Below are 16,005 nucleotides of genomic sequence, written 5' to 3'. Positions count from 1 at the left end.
TTCGAAATAAAGGAAATTTACAACCAAGTCAGAGAAGTAGAGAGTAGAAAAATCCATTAAGGATGTATGCATGTATGGTCCGACCATAAATGTCAGCAACCAAGAATATCAACAGTCTAAACAATTGGATTTAAATTTCAATTTTAACCAAAAGTTAGAGAAATTTTGCATGCTTTTCAATCAAATCAAAAATACAGAGAGTTGATAAGCTAAAAATTACGAATCCATAAAATCTTGAATTCTGCTAATATATATTATACTAGAAACAGCACCGTATTTTTAAAAATTTTGTTCAAGAATCGTTTCTTGAGTTCTAACAAAAGTCTTTAGGATAAAAAATATGTAAATGAAGATATTCATTATCGTGAAAAAAATATGTTTGCACATCTATATTTGTTTCCAAAGAATTCAAAACTCTGTACAGAATGCACAGGGATTTTGACAGAATCAGGGATTTCGAATTGATAGCATATGAGATTCTGAAAAATAATAATCTAAATAAGGTAATATCTATAAGGAAAAATAAAAACAAACACCAATACAGAAAAATTTAAACTCTGAGGATCCTGACTCTGACCCATAACATACAGATTTCCAGGTTCAAAAGTGGTGATTGCGGTAACTCATCGTCCCAGAAGGTTATACTCATATTGGTTTGATCGCTATATATCGAAGCAATGTGCAATGCAGTTATTCGAAATCATGTTAATCCCAGAAATGAAAACAATATTATTCGAAACAATGTATGAGACTACGAATCCGAAGTTTCAAGTTGACGATCTGAATTACAGGAAGCCCTGGATTTATAACAACCTAAAAGCAATTTCGCACAAAAAAAACAACAAAAGTAATTCAAAAAATCTACTCAGCAGTCCTGTAAACCTAAAATTTCATACCTCAAAGTGCAAAAAAATTTGGTACAAATATTTATTTTTATATTTCATTTGTTTTTTGAGGTTCTTTTAGGAAATCAGGGATTATTGCGTCGTTGAAGTAATATAACGCAAAATCTCAGGTTCGTAGTCAAGAAATTGTTGTACATAAACTAGAATCCCTGTAAAAACTGCAATAACTTCCTCTTTGCATAATCCAGTAATTTCGAATGTGAAATCCAAGATGAAGAGAGTTCTAAATATTCTTTTAAAAGCTCGAACTCAGTTGCTCAAATAATCACGGGGACTGAAATTTTAGATTCCAGGATTCAGAGAATTAGTATTTGAAACTTTAAAAGTCCAGAACCCGAAACCTTTTTTTTTGTAATCAGGAAAATTTTGTTTGTTTCGAATATAAAATTTTGAAAAAAAATTAAGAAATAAAAAATGAAATTCAGAAAAAAGATTTTCAACATAATCTTGGTAAAAGGAACAATCCATAGGCAAGGAAATTGCAGTAGTCCACGAAAGCCTGATTATAATTGGAAAAAATAGTAGCAGCAAGAAACTTCACTTTTTCGGAGTTCCACACTCCTCTAGAAAATGCGAGAAAATGACCCAAAATTTAGCTTAGAATCTCGAGGAAGGCTTTTAAAGATTGGAAACTATTATAGGAAATGATTGTGGATTAAGCTCAGAATAGCAAAATTATTCACAGAGAAAGGAATAAAAAATTTAAAGAAATTGTCTGCCTTACCAGTTTGCGTATATTAAAGTTGCTTTCAAGCCGGTTTTTAACACGAATATTTCAACACGATTTATCTTTGCGGAACTATTTCACGCGGATAGCGGAATAATTGCGTTTTTCTTCGTGAATTTTGACTGAAAAGTCGGTTTTCGTGGTATATTTCGAAGGGTTTTCTGTGCCTATCTAGAGCGCTAGTTAAGTATCCTGAATTCAATTACCGAATATTCACTGATTTCATTACAAATTTAATTTTTTTCTTCTGATTTTTTAAAGTGGATTTTCAAGAGGAGTTTTCTCTGCTTTCTTATGCGCTGCGTATTCTCCGCGTAATAAGCAGTTTCAGTGTATACTAAAGTCGCTTTTTTTCGCGGGGGATACGTGCCGCGTAAAAATAAACCACGTAAAGAAGCCGCGTAAATTCCGAAATCAGCGTAAAAAAACCACGTATAAAAAACGCGTAAAAAGCGACCCTAATGTATATCGTTTATCTTAGAAATGTTTTTCATCCGATTCTCCAACCGCGACGTCAATCTTATATTGTCATTACACATTAAACCGGTTTTTCAATATTAAACGTTTCAGAACAGAAACTTTTTTTTTATTTTCTTAGGGCAGGTAATGCGAATTAGTAAAATAGAATTTTGTTTAATACGTCAACTATGCAACCATTAACCATTGAACAGAAATGTATGAAATCCAGTTTAACGACATTTTGTTATTCCAAAGCAATTTGAGTCAATGTTCTTGTTCCAATGTTAATACAGGTCCGACTCGGTTATATACAGCCTCCATTTTTTCACTATATATAATCGAGTCTAAACATATAAAAGTGCAGCTCTGTCTGTCTTATCCATATAGACTTGAAAACAACTGTACTAGTCGTCTAAAGTTTTGCATATAGGGGTTTTGGTGTCTAAGGTAGTTCGAGACTTTTCCCTATTCTGGAAGGGAGGGAACCCATATAAATAAAACTCAAATTTTAGCACAACTCGAGAACCAATCAAGCAAATAAAACCCACATTTCTGCATATCTCGAGAGTTAATCAAGTAAATGGAACCAAATTTATCACGTGAAAATTTTGAAAGGCAAAAAATGTTTTTATGGTGGTTCTACACCCCTCACAGGAAGGGAGGGGTTCCATAGAAATGAAACACAAATTTCAGCACAACTCGAGAACTAATTAAGCAAATGGAATCAAATTTGGCATGTGGAAGTTTTTCTGAGTAAGAAATATTTCTATAATGGTTTGACACTCCTCCATACCCTGGAAGGCAGGGGGAAAGGGTTGTTTGAATTATATAGGCTAGGGCGAACTGAAGAAATACGTCCGATACCTTTGAGGTTTGAACTGGTAATGAAAATCTTTATTGAATTTTCCAAACAAGTAACTAACCTAGCACCTACGTCGCTATGTTGCTATGTAGCTTCAATGCATAACATCAATGTTGCCATGCAGTCGACTATTTTGCTCCTCAACAAGAGTATCCCACACAAATTGAACAGATATTTCAACCATTTTTTCCAGAAAACCGACTAAAATGATCGAGATGATGCACAGGAGCCGAAAATCAATTCCAGACGTCATTTTTAAATTTAAGATGGAAACTTGCGGTCTCGAAAAACAGCCGAATACGACCAAATACCTTCCAGTAAGAATGTTTTCGAATCGAGGATGATACCCAGGGGCCAGAAATTGACTTCACATGCCATTTTGAAATCCAAGATGCCGACTTCCGTTTTTTTGGAGAACAACATAAAACGACCGAACACCACTCAATGTGTGTATTTCCGAGTTCGGTATGATGCACAGAAGCCAGATATCGACCTCAGATATCTTGAATTCTAAGATGACGACTTCCAGTTTCTGGATGTTATCATTCCAATAAAACCAATCATTTCAAACAATTTTTCTTTTATTTTGATTGTATTCAACATTCAATCAAATATCCAATCAATCAAAAAATTTGGGATTTTTAAAATTATTTGACTAAAGAAAAAACTTGGCGAGACAAGACAAAAAAAATTGGTTCATTTCTTACAAAAAACAATAGTACATATCTTGTAGTTACCTAAACGTCAACTTCTTTGTTTAAATATTGTTCAGTTTTTTATTCTCTCAATTTTTTATATTTTTTTAGTTCAAATTTCTTCTTTTTTTCTAATTATACTTCTTGATATATTTATTATTTTTATTATCTCTTTTTAATTTTTTTATCTGTCCTTAATATTTTTTTCTATATCTATTTTTATATTTTTTTCTTATATTTTACTTTTTATTGAATTTAATTTTTCTCAAATTTTTTGTTAAGTTTTGTTTTGTTAATTTTTTAATTTTTTTTTTTATTTCACGAATCAACTAGCTGTCTTGGAAAACTTCGTTCCGCTTATTTTTTCTTTATTGAAATGATTTCAAACACTCTAAATTGATTTCACCCACATCCTTCCTATTCCGTACATTGGATACGTTCAAACTCAAACGAAAAATTGTTTAAAATGATTGGTTGTATCGGAATGAGAACATCCTTGCCTTTGGCGTCGTACACGTAACGCTAAAAACCTAGATCTCTGACCCCCTCCCCTCCTTGTAACGATAAGTAACGCTCGATATCACCACCGCCCTTAAAATACGCAACGCTGGAGAACCTGCCCCCCTTCCGAATTTGCAATTTTGAGCAAACATCACAGTTACGTAACGGTCTCAACTAGGGTGTTGTATCACCACTTAGAAAATGTACCATAATCGGACCATTTTTTATATGCGAGATTTCTCAACTATTGAATAAAAAAACTGTATCAAATATGTACCCGCATCATCAAAAAACTTCTTCTGATGATGTTCAAAAGGTTTCATTTAGATTACTTAAGTATTACTATTATTAAAAAAGTTTTGAAAAATTATCTATTTTCGAGCTCAATTTGCCCTCACAATTGTTACCAAGTCTTGTTTTCGAGCAGTGATTTTAGAATCGAATAATAAAAGATTGCAGTATATTTTCCAGTAATACGCTTCTGTAACATTTAAATTCAATGTAGGAACACTTTTTATATGAAATATTTGTTTTAAAGTTCGAATTATTGGTGAATCGCGAAAGCCTGTTTTGTATCGCGATCGGACCAGCTTTGAACCATGATCGGACCAGCCTACTTCTAAGACATCACCGTTTTACTTTGCTTATGCTTGATATATCCAATGAAGGATTGAAAATGTTTAATTGATTGGAACTGAATATAAATGATGAAGCCTTTTTTTCATATAATAAAACCTCTCTAAAACGACGTAAGGTTCGCAAACTAAAGCAAAACCATTTAAAACTTGACTATATATAGCCCACTATGCTTCAAATAGGAAAAATAAAACTCAGTGTCATCCTTATTTAGGAAGCATTTTTTCCCGCGAATTTTCGAACAGTTTGCGAGAAAGTGATAAATTAAAATATTTGAAAATTTATATGTGACGTTTTGCGTGGATTTTTTCCACGATAATTTTGAATGGTAAAATGATTTCACGAAGGTGAGAAAAATTTAAAAATTGATTGATTTGTGATCTAATGATAATATGTATATCGAAGTTATTTTTCAGTAACAAAACTCTCTTTGAGACTAACTACTTTTTGAGCTGCGGCGAAGGAAACGTAAGGAAAAAAACTAATCTTTGAATTTCGTTTAGCGATAAGGCTTAAAACTATCGTCTCTCCGAAAATGTCCTCATACAAAATTTCAACTCAATCGAACTTAAGGAAGTAGTGTTTCAAATTGACCGCTTTGAGTCTCACTTTTTCGACTGATGACAAAGGGAACAATTCATGCAATTGTCGATAAGGCAATTTTTGGTGATACCAAATATCTTAGACTTGCGTAAAACGCCGAGATCTGGTGTTTTCTCGAAAAAAAAAAAAAATTATTGGAAAACTCGACTTTCTGGGACTTAAAAATTTTTGTGCTGGGAAACTCGTTTCACTTGTCACACTCTCATTTTCACTTCTGTCAATCTCACTTCACGGAGCTAATTTTGTCACTTCACTTTAGATGGAATCGGAAAGTGAGAGTGAGAGTGAAATATATTTCACCGTGAGGTAACTCCCGTAACAAGTACCATTGCCTAAATATCGCACTTCAGGTATAAAAGTTAGAGCACTGCAATATTCGGAAATTTGTAGTACTACTTGGGGACTACAAGTTGGTCATACATCGTTTCTCAAAATTGTGCTGGTGGAGTGAGCTATCGGTAAAACGAAACTGCAACCGAATAAACACCCACAAATTGAATAAGCAAATTTGCCGTATTGGAAGCTCAAATATACTTCATAACCTTTCACGCAATAATTTGATAAATGTTTGAAAATAATTTTAGAATCACGAAAAAATACCCAATTTATCAAGCCCAAGCCAAACACCGTGCATGTAAAGCCAAGCACGCGAAGCGGAAAATCGCTTGAAGTCTCAGAAGCACACTTGTCCGATTATGATACTGGTCCGATCATGATACAAATTCTATGGTCAGGAAAAACAATATATTTAAATGAATTTACGTCAGATTTGCTATAAATTGTTATTTTTGTAAACAAGACAGATAGACTTTCCCGATAAATATATATTTATTTATGATTACATGTTATATTAATGGAGAAAATGTGACATGAAAAGCGATGTACCTTGAAAATAGTCTAAATTGGTCGGATCATGATACATTACCCTACCACCCTCCCCCCCTCCCCCTATGTAACAATTAGTAACGCGGACTCAACCCCCCTCCACCCCCTTTATGCGTTACGTAATTTGTGTACGACGCCTTTCAGCTTTTGTACATTACCTCGATTCTAAGAATACCTATATTGGATGACATTCGGTCATTTGCAACTGATTTCCAGCAAATAAAGTCGTCAACTTGGATTTCAAAATGGTGTGTGGATACAGTTAATACCCATATTGGGTGGTATTTAGTCATTTTTGGCTGTTTCCTAGAAACCGGATATCATCATCATAGAGTTCCAAAGTAGGGAGGGGTGTCAAACCATTATAGAAATATTTTTCACCCCCAAAAACCTTCACATTCCAAATTTGGTTCCATTTGCTCGATTTATTTTTGAGTTGTGCAGAAACTTATGTTCTATTTGTATGGGACCCCTTAGGGAGCTCTGTAGCCGCAAGGTTGCAGAGCCAGCTTTGGTGAGCGGGTGGTCGTGGGTTCGAATCTAAGTAGAATCAGGCCATTTAGTTGTCAAAGGGCTTTAGCATGGGTTTATTCTCAGGCTCTCCACCACGTATCCTTCCTTCAATCTACAGTATCCCTGTTACTCTCCTTCTAACAGAAAGAAGTCCCTATTATAATAAAACTGGTGTAAGTAACGTGTGAAAGTTCTCTCTAGGGAATTGTAACTAGGCGATATTGTTAGGATGGACAGAAGCTCGGTATAGTAGAGCAGTAAGCTTGAAACGGAAAAATAAAACTTACACACAAGCACGAATTTGAATGATAAGCGCATCACTTACTTCAATAGTTATACTGCATATAATAAGAAGTTCGGAGTACAGAAGACACCTGGCCAATATCACAATAGATCTAATCTCTGGTCGCAGTGATGAGTCCACACAGGAATAAAAGGGACCCCTTACTTCCAGAAGAAATAGGAGTGTCGAAACACAATGAAAATATTTCTTGCCCCTGAAATTTTTCAAATGCCAAATTTGGCTCCATTTGCTTGATTAATTCTGGAGTCAAAAACCGCTACATACAACTGTGTTTTGATTTGAATCTGTTTAAATTTTTCCAATTTCAAATAAATTTTGTGTGAATAGTTTTTTAAATGCTTACAGGCCGATACAAATTTCATTTTCATTTTATGTCAACAATGTGCAAACAATGTTGAAAATTGGAAGGGGAAGAAAAAAAGTTCAAGCCGCTTTATTAATATTATTGACTTTTTGACAGCGTTTATGCTTAATTCAGCAACAAACAAGACCAGTGACAGTGGAAGTGTCATCAAATGTAAGCCAAATGATCAATAATAATCATAATAATGTGATATTTTTCTACACACTTTTGACGCAAGTTACAAACGTCGTAATTCGCACAATTTTTTTATAAAAGCTATTCCTTTTTGACGTAGGACTACGTCTAACAGCACTATATCGAGATACATTCTGAGGAAACTAAAAACCAAGATGTAACGTCGGAATGAAAGATTTCAAACGGTAATACTGATGTAACCACATGATGGATCACAATAATCAATATGTCGTTGGATTGATAAAATGATGGACAATTTTGTGATTCTTCATATATCATTGTTACTTAATTGTTAAATAGTGAAAATTGATGAAAAATTTCAAGGTCGTATTCCCACGAACAATGTACCAATCACGAGCATCCCTGGCACAGACTTCATGAGTGGACACCAGGCTGTTGGTATGACAACCTCTATATCAGTGGCAAAAAAAAAATTGACAGAATCTCCCCGTCCCAACAGGTCAACTAATATTTGCTTCTATGAACCTAGAATATTTTGATGTCTTGAAAGTGAAGCTTTTTCGGAAAGTTCGTAACAACCTCCTTCATCAGACAATTAAACGATCTGCTGTGATAATGTTATTGAAACTGATGTCTTGAAGGAAAACATGCTGGCACAGGCAACAGTACTGCACCGAGCCTTGTATGAGAAGACGGTCGCTCGTCGTCAGTGCAGTAGCACTGGATTACCATTTGTGTGCAGTCGAGGCAAGTGGTAACAATGTAACTGCTGTCGACGTACAGTGGTGCGTGTTCGCACACTACGCTGTGCGGCCGGGGATAAAATAATTCTATACACAACAGTATATCACGATGTTGGATGTTGCATTCAATATGTGATTACAACAGAACGGATTTTGACCACCAATGCTTTGATCGAACGACGACGGTTGCCAAAGCATGTGATACAATAATTGGCATATCATTTTATATTGTACATTGTACATTGAACAGTAAATTAGTAAAAAGTTCAGTTGAAATCCACTTTTTCTAGTTCATTTTCACAGCTTTTAACCAATCACGAGCTCGCTTTATATAGCTGCAGCAGATGTTTTCTCATTGTTTTAAAGTGCTTATTGTATTACTACCCCTGAACAGATTTCAAACACTGTCTTAATCGACAGGTAGAATATTGCGAAAGATTGTAATATGATAATTAATATATCTTTTCGACGACATTCTACTAATCAGAAGCTTGCTTCCCCGTTGCTCATTTCGTTTTGGTTGTCGTGACGAGTAGATGGCATTTGAACTGCAACCGTAGTGTTTTTCATATCCATGTTAAATGATAAAAACTACTTTCAAATTCCTAATATTTGAAGTTGCATCGGGTTGCTGTCTTTTTGAATTCTACACTCTGTTTTTCTCAGATTTATTTAAATGACCAACTATAGGCTATTTAAAAGACAATAGAAAATCAATATGCTTCGCAAAGATTTTTAAACAGATAGTTCAGATAGCTCGTTTAAGCTGTACTGATGGTTATATTTTTCCAGTTATATAAATTTAATTCAAAATGATAATCCTAGTTGCATTACGCGGTTGTGGCATAGAGAAAAACCATATAATATGCATCTTGACGTTAGGTTTTAAACATTCATATTCGTATTTCTCAATTACAAAAATATTACATCAGCATCTGCAAGAAACTATTTAGATACTAAACATATAAACACAACCTGTCATTGCCGGACTTGTAATTGAACAACATTATGCAAATATCAATTGGAGAGGTTAATGTTGTTTATCAAACCGAGCTAGGTTTATTTTTGAAGGAAACAGACAGACGACTTTCAAATATGACATTTTGTTGCTTGTTTTTTTATTGGTATCTTAAAACTGATTAATTTTTTTCTGGGTCTGCTTAATAAATGAATATTTCAATTGGCCTAAAATAAAAAAAAATGAATGTTAACATGTTCATAAATTTCAATGTCAACTTCAAAATTTTTGTAAATCTAAATTTTCTACTAAAAACTAAAACTCTTTATCGTTACTTTTCCAACGAACTAGTAATTACGGGATTTTTTATGTGACATTATTGCTAAGTAGTTGTAAGAAACCGGCAATGATGCTGCTTTGAAATCGGTAAGTGAGCTATCTTTCACAAGCGCATTTGAGGATGAAAGGAAGTTTACTTTCTACTAAATCGTTCTTAATTAAGACCTATATAAAAAATTGCCTTTTCGCATGTTCAAGAAAATTGACTGCATTAGGATGAAAAGTATTCATCAATGTTAAAAACAGTATTTTTTTTTCTTCCTAAATAGATGTCTGCAAATAAATAATCAGATTTTTTTCAGTTGTCAAAATCGGACCATGTTAAAATAAACGCTATTCTTTTTATGACTTTCTGATGGCATATGACCTTAACAATATATGGCCACCAATGAACTAGTTTTAGGATTGTAAGTCGTTAGAGGTGTCGCTTGATGGATTTAGGCTCAATAATCTGTAAGTATCCGGAACGCAACGGTGACAGCCTTTACGACCTAGACGCTTGATATGACCCTCCCGAGTAATTAGAGGTATAGCACGGTACTCAATACTGCTTTGATTATGTCTATTATATTACTGGAACTTGTTCCGGTCATATCTCCGGAACCGTCTTACTGATTCCGGTATTCCATTTCGGCAACATAATGGACAAAATGCCTTTCTTTTGATGGTTGATGAGCTTAAATTGGTTAAAAGCAAAACAAGATAACTATAAATTATGATTAAACATAACGCTCGTTTTTGGCTTATGTGTGCCGAAGTCGAACCATGCCAAAACTGAACCGTGTCGAAAGTGAAACGTGGTCCAATCGAACAAAGTCTGAATTCTCTAAATGAAATATAAAACTATCGTAGTCCTACGTCAAACATGCGGTCGTGTCTTGGATACCACCCTCGTACTATTTTTCTTCTCAGTGTTATTTATTTTTTGCCCTCCTCTTAGCTAACTTTGATAACCGTGGACAGCCTAAGCGAGCAAAAAAAGAAATTTGATAATAACAAACCTCGAAAGCCTAAATTTTCTGAAACTTTTTAAAATGCTGACAATTAGGGAAACACATCAAGCTCATACTGGCTGAAGACCATTTTAAACATCACTGAAACTCAAAAGCTTCAAAGCGTGTCAACAAGTGCGATTTTTTCGCAAGTGCTAGTGCATAAAACTAATATTAAAAAACTTCAAACACCGACGTCTTGCTAGATCAGTTCCGCAGTTTGAAAATTAATAAAGTTCGAAATCGTTTATCAAATTGCACTGTTATTGGGATATAAGTTTTCATGTTTGGCACAAAAAGAACTGAACAAAAAACGTTCCAGTTCAGTGATTGGAAAAACTAATCGCTTTGAGAATCATGACTCCTCGTTCACTACGTGACAAAATGTACCTACAATATAAAGTATACAGTTGAGGGTAAAACTAAGAATAAGGACTAGCAGATTCAATTAACTATTGACATGTTCTAAAACTAAGTTACAAACATGAATATTTTAATTATGAGAACTGTTTTACCAGATTGGAAGCGTAACATCACAAGTTGCCTAACCGAGACGTCAACCTTTTTTAATCCAGGAACACTCTATGGGAAAATACATTCGGGTTTTCTTTCTTTTTTCGACCCTCTCTTAACTTTTCTGTAGTTGATTCCATCTAAGATTGGGAGGTCTTTAACCGGTAACAAAGAAAAAGATTATCTTCGCTGAGTGTGTCACTAGCGAAGGTCGAAACGTCGGATAATGCAAACTAGTTTCCATTTTGCTGATGCAACCATGACTGTTTCGCTAAGAAATCGTAAAAATCAAAAGTTTGGTGTTCCCATTTCTTAAGTAAATTGTTTACAGCTTCACAGTACCGTAAACTGGGGTGACTTTGATCACCGGGGTGACTTTGAGCACTGTACCTCTTTTTTGAAAATGTGGTAAAAAAGCGCTCGTAGTGCTTGGGATTTGTCGTAATCTTCACTGATTGTGTGGGTATATGTCTGCATTGAAGAGCGTTTTTCATGCTAAAATATTAATTGAAAATAAAGTGTATTTTTGGCGATTTTTATTGCATACAAACAATCGGTTCAAGCAGATTCAAAACAACAAGTTGCAATACGTAAAGTTTTTTTATTTTGTTCTCAGATTAGTTCTTAAGATGAACAAATATTATAACAATGCATTTCATTGTTATTTGTGCAAGTTTTTCCTCGAAGGCAATGTTGAGTCCCAATATTCTCCACAGCGTATTACATATTTCTTCTTAACAAAAACCCAAGATGTGACTTGCAAATTTGGACAATTGTATAAGTTATATTCAACGTGGACTAGTTTTTGATGGTTTTAGACCACTTTCCCTCTCAGTGGATAACCATTCATAAATATTCTAAAAATTTTGTATGAATCTTGGACATTCGCCAACATAAACTGTTCACGTAGAATGTGAATGGCCCCCAAATTGCTTTCCATATTTATAAACTCGCTTCAGTCGTTTTAGGCTGTTTAATCTAGTGAAAGTAGCATAGTGTTACTCCAAATTCATCCCAATAATAAGGTGATCAAAGTCACCCCGTAATGATGATTGATGTAAAAAATTTAAAGCATATTTAAAAACAGCAAAATTGTTGCTAAACTTATGAAGTAGTGACTGAATCTTTCTTAATGCATACCAGTGCTTATTTTAAAAATATCAAAGAATATTGTTTTCAGAATATTTTGAAAATATAAGAAACAATCAAAAAAGTGATAAAAGTCACCCCAGTTTACGGTACTTACGATACGTTACGACCTAGTTGACTAGTGCTAGAACACTACATGGTACTTACTGTCCAACCAGCAGGAAATTTCCCATTCCAGAGTTTGACAAACGATCGCAGTCGGACTCCCGGCTGCCCATTTTGCGGATATCGTCGACATTTGTTTACCGCTAGCGAGATGTAGAAAAAAAAACAACGCGCGCGTTTATCCGCGTTCAAAATTAGCACGTTTGTATACAATAAAAACCCATCGCCCACCCACGTGCCCACTGTGTGTGTTTGTGCGATGTGATGAACGGACCACGACGATAGGATGCTGTCATCATCTGCTCACCCTCATCCTCACCCTCGGCTTCTCACAGGCAGTCGTCTAATATGTTTGCATTTCTAATTTAGCGCGATTTTTTTTTCGTTTGCTTCTGGTGTGATTATCACCCATCTTCGCTGTGTTACATGATGTCACGTTTTTTTTTTTGCGCTTATCTCACACCGTACTCACACCTGAGTGAGTTACGGTGGGGCTGAGTGTGAGTTTCTCTCCCGAAGTTTCGCTCTCATTGCGCAGAAAAATTGCGCACTACCGGCTATTGGTGTCGGACGGCGGTTCGCCGTGAATTCGAATGAGAGTAACCAGCAGCAAGTTTAGTCTATGATAATTCACAGACTAAAATATTTGAACATCCCTAGAACCAGTCTCAACGTTTTTCTCACTCTCCCTTTTGCTGCGGGAGAGAAGATTTTCCATCCCACAACACACGCAATTTGTCGCCCACTTTGGCTGTCGGGTGGCAGAATTTTCTCGCCTAATGTCTGTGTGCATGTTTTCGATTTTCCACTCTCAATGTTTCAGGTGGCGAGCAGCCACCTCTCTGTCACTCATGAGATTCCCCTTGGTGGTGGTCACCTAGAGACCCGCTTGCTTGGGTTGGTTCTAAAGGGGCCCGTACGCGACTCGGGGCTACTAATCTCGCAAAACTCGCCGCCTGCTGCGGTCGACCGATTCGTAACAAAAATCCGTGTGTGATCATTATCGTGTGTCCGTGTGCCGTGTGAGATCATTTCGCTCTTCTGCGTTGTGGTTTTTTAAGTGCTTCAAAAGTGCTAAGGTGTGAAATTCTTGCTTTCCTCAGCTGCCTTCAGCTGGAAGTAATTTTTTTCCCTGTCACTCTGTCAGTCAGGGCGTGTGAGTGTCTTTAGAGAACACTTTAACTTTTAACTTTCTTCGATTCGAAGAATCAAGAAATCAGGGAAAGACCAATCTGTCGGTGTTTGTGTTCGGTTTTCCCGCTGGTTAGTGAAAAATTTTTGGCGACAGGCATTGTGTGTGAGTGTGTCCTAATCTAATTTGTCACTGCTACCAGCACCAGTGCAGAGCCAGAAGAGAGCTAGAGCAAAGGAAAAAGTGCGAGCGGCGGTGGTAACAAAATTATACCAGAAAACGAATTAAAGCTAAAAATACGCAGATTTTTCCTCACCGCGGCTACGGCGGTGAAAAACCACTGACGAATCGCCCCCCGAATTTCGGTGGAATTTTTCAGTGTTTCGGAAGCAACGTGTGAAGGTCGGTCGGATTGGTGGTTGGTGGTAACATCCGGTACTGAGAAAAAAGGTACAAGGCAAGGGTGGAGAAGGCCCGCCCTAGCGACCAGGATTTCGAAACACAAAGAATAGTGAGAGTAGTATCATGTTGTGTTGTGGGAAAGCTCCGATCCTTGCTGGCGTTGGAGGGCTTCCAAAATAATGGCGATTTAAAGTCGTCTGTGCTGTGGAAAATCGAAAGTGATCATCAGTGAGGAGAGGAGGAAAAGCATGAAGCATTTTCTAGAATACTGTGTCACGCGTATTATGTGCATTGAACAAAAAAACGACAGGAGAATTTTCCTCACTCTCTCTCTGTATGTGCGCGTGTGTACGCGCCCGTGTGTGTGTGTGTGTGTGTTTATTTCGTTTCACGTTTATTTATCGACGACGACGACGACAACGACAACAAAACGACACGAGGAGTGGCAGGATAAAACGGGGGTGGTGATACTCGGGGTGGTTCACCCCATTAGTACCAGTCAGTAGCAGCATCGAGGGTTGATGCGTTGCTGCTGGTCACTTGTTTTGACCTAGATTGCTGCACCCCGGCATTATCGGCTTCAGCCACCAGCCAGTCAATGCATGTTTTTAGTACGTTCGTCCGCCCTGAGGCAAACTCTGGCTCTGTCTGTCCTCCGTCTGTCACGGACTGATTTGTGTGTGTTCTTAGGAAGCAAATTGATGTTTAGCTTTTTTCTTCTCCCTTGATTAAACAAAGGAAACGAAGGAATGTTATTTTTTGAGCTGGCAGTGGAAATAATTCTAAGTGATTAAGTTTTTTTCGTTTATCGATGTCAGTCAGAGTCAGATCTGTGTCCCATTCATTAGGGTGTAAGTGGTTTAGACTGAGATTTACAAATAGGCTCCTCATCCCGCAACTGTCCATTTTTTGTGATAATGCTTTGCACAACTATGCTCTTACTTGTAGAGAAATTATTCACGAAATTACTATTACTCAATGGGAGGAAATCGTTATCTGAATATTTTCTCTAAAGTCACAGTTTGTTCGCTTATTCGACTTTTCCATCGATTCTGAATTAAATTTTGTGTTATTAGGTTAATGGGTTGTATATCTTTTTGCTCGACAAAAAAAAGCAAAGTTTTGATTTTTTTAAGCGTGTAGCACCTTTTTTATTGCATAGAAGTAGTTATTCAGAGGGTTCAGTTATTCAACAAAAACGAAACACGTTTGTTCATAATTAATACCAATTATTTGGGGAGTGATGGTCGTTTCTCCGAAACGTTCCATTTTTGGCAGAAGTTTGCGGTGTTTACGATAGCGACGCAGTAGATTAACTGAAATCAAAAAAACTCATATATTTTCATCACTTTAGAAGCGTACCGGGTATCCAAACGATCGTTTTTATAAATATTTTATTTTAAGTGCAAACTGAAACGTCGCGAAAAAAACATGTTTTTTGAGCGCTGGAAATTGCAATAAAATTGTTTTTCCAGCAAAGTAAACTTCGTGTATCAAAAATCGGTTGTTCAACGACCGACCGGGGATTTTGATAACGAACTTTTTTTTTTAAGTAAATCGGTTCAGTAGTTTCACCGCGATCGTAAATACGGCAATGTCATTTTTTGAAAAACATCATTCCGAGATAAACGCGTATATAGTTTCAAGTTTTGCTTATGCGGCCGCGGCGAGACACGCTGCAAATCGCTCTAGCTTTGTCCCTATTTGTTAGATTTTCATAAAAATTTGCGAAAACTTCAAGATAATGCAATAAAAAAAATTTCAATTTTTTAGAAAATCAAAAGGAATATAACCTCTTAAAAGCATTTGTCGCCGATTTTAAAGTTGATTTTTGGTAATTTGCTTTGTCGATCTTTCCGTTTCTGGTCTTCATAACCGGTTTTTGGTCGGTTTTGATTTTATTTTATGATTATTTCCCAGCGTTGGCGTTATATTTTTATTCAGGTCATCATTTTGTTTTTCAGCCATTTATAGCTCAATTAGAACAGTGAGAGGTAAAAGTATGCACTTAATCGTTTTTGCAACAGAACTATTGCTAAAAACTATCATGAAATTCGGTTTTGTTTCCATGAACTTTTTGTCT

At 36.0% G+C, this 16,005-nt stretch overlaps 1 protein-coding gene across 1 annotated transcript in view; it reads left to right on the top strand.

The window, feature by feature from the left end:
* LOC129718848 (uncharacterized) overlaps positions 1-16,005 on the top strand; it is a 230,310-nt gene that overhangs the window by 182,341 nt on the left and 31,964 nt on the right. The window lies entirely within an intron of this gene.

This window comes from Wyeomyia smithii, chromosome 1, assembly GCF_029784165.1.
Source record: "Wyeomyia smithii strain HCP4-BCI-WySm-NY-G18 chromosome 1, ASM2978416v1, whole genome shotgun sequence".
Lineage (NCBI taxonomy): Eukaryota > Metazoa > Arthropoda > Insecta > Diptera > Culicidae > Wyeomyia > Wyeomyia smithii.
The sequence above is the reverse complement of the archived record's forward strand: the minus strand, read 5'-3'. Positions and strand labels throughout refer to the sequence as shown.